Source organism: Acomys russatus, chromosome 18 (assembly GCF_903995435.1).
Source record: "Acomys russatus chromosome 18, mAcoRus1.1, whole genome shotgun sequence".
In the NCBI taxonomy this organism is placed as follows: Eukaryota; Metazoa; Chordata; class Mammalia; order Rodentia; family Muridae; genus Acomys; species Acomys russatus.
In genome coordinates, this window is record NC_067154.1 from 30,328,644 (window position 1) to 30,330,465 (window position 1,822).

The window sequence follows — 1,822 nt, forward strand, 5'->3', positions numbered from 1 at the left end:
GGAATTTGGACAATGAAATGTAGAAAGCTCAGCCCAGAGCCGGTCCTATGGCTCGGCCTAGGAAGATCATGGACAAACTTCCAACCTGATTGGTGCTAAACACGTCTTACCTGCTTTGTTAAAAAAATACCTAGGGTATATAAAAAAGTCTATTATATATTTCCAATGCACAACAAAGTGTAAGAATGATAAGGTAAAACCCGAGAAGACTACTGTGTAATGACTCATTAAAACTGAACGTAAAACATCTGTTTGTCCCTGCCGCTGCCTCCTTCTTGTGCTTCTCCTGGTGCTGCTTCTGTGCTCCTTCAGGGGGGACCTGGTGCCTCTTTTGTGAATCCAGCTGAGGAGACTTTGGCACTCATCATGGCTGACGAGAAACCTAAGGAAGGAGTCAAGAGTGAGACTAGTGATCATATCAATTTGAAGGTAGAGGAGCAGGATGGTTCTGTGCTTCAATGTGATGACATAAACGTCTAAAACATTGCAGAGCAGTGTAGAGCTGGTCACAGAGGAGGGGTAGAAATCCAGTAGCATGACCACTGTGACCAACGACACAGTGACTACACACAGTATACTAGAGGGATATCATTTTTTACTCATCTCTATGAAGATTTAGAATTCATTCCTTGTGGTGTTTAAAGGGGATGTTTAATTGAGAAATAAATATTCCTGGACAAAATGCTAAAATGCTTAGTAAACCAATGAAAGCTTATTGTGAACCACAGGGTTTTCCAATGAGGCAGAACAGATTCTGGTTTGATTGACAACCAATCAAAGGAACAGACACACCTGCCCAGTTGGAGATGGAGGAAGAAGATAAGATTGAGGTGTTCCAGCAGCAGACAGGAAGTGTCTACTAAAAGGGAACCTGCTCCTTTACTCCAGGATTTTAATATAGGCCCGAATACAATCTCAATTAGAAAGCCACAATTAGGTCCCACCAGCCTTGACTCCTACAATACAGTTTTCTATATTCTTTCATTTCCCTGTCCCCATTTCTTTATTGTACATAAAGTAACTTGTGTGTGTGTGTGTGTGTGTGTGTGTGTGCACAAGAATATTGCTCTTCTTTTCATTTTTAAACTAAATGGCCAATGTTCTCTTTTGGTTGACATCAGATGAACATGGTTGGGGGAAAGTACTGGTTCTGTGAAAACATCCCCCCTTCTCTGTTAGTGGCGTGCTCATTCAGCTTTTAACTTTATATTCCAGTGAGTTATTTTTCTCTCATTGTTTTAACAAAAAAACTCCAACAGTGTAAGTCCTCGCGTACCTTGAAGAATTTTAATGTTTTTCATTTATCATTGTAAAACCAAAGACAATCTTATGACTTTTTTGTACATAGTTGTTACATGTAAGGCAATCTGTCTTTAACTAGAGGTAAATACTCTTGAACAATATGACTCTAGATAGTTTTCCCTACAAGTCAAATGTATTGTTGTTTAAATAAACTTTTTGTTTAATATTAAAAAAAAATAACCTGAATGTACAAATACGGTTACCATAATGATTTCTGCACATTGGGATGAATGAAACTTGTATCTTTGACAGTTTTTGAGCAAAATCTTCAAAAAAGCATATGATAAAACTAACACTTTGTTTAAATTGTATCTATTTGAAAAGAAATATTTCTTATTGATACTTAATGATAGTAATAAGTTTTAGTTGTCTCTTCTACATTCCCTCTGTAAGCTACTTTCAATTGCTAAAGAACTCATGTCTGTTTATAGCCATACTAAGGCTTACACATAGTAGGTAGTATGCTTAGTGAAAAGAAAGAAACATAGTTGTGGGGGTGTTCTAAGACCCTCCAAATTCA

The 1,822-nt window shown here is 37.4% G+C and overlaps 1 pseudogene; it reads left to right on the forward strand.

The window, feature by feature from the left end:
* Positions 1-366: 366 nt before the first annotated feature.
* Positions 367-863, forward strand: LOC127202388 (small ubiquitin-related modifier 2-like; annotated as a pseudogene).
* Positions 864-1,822: the final 959 nt, after the last annotated feature.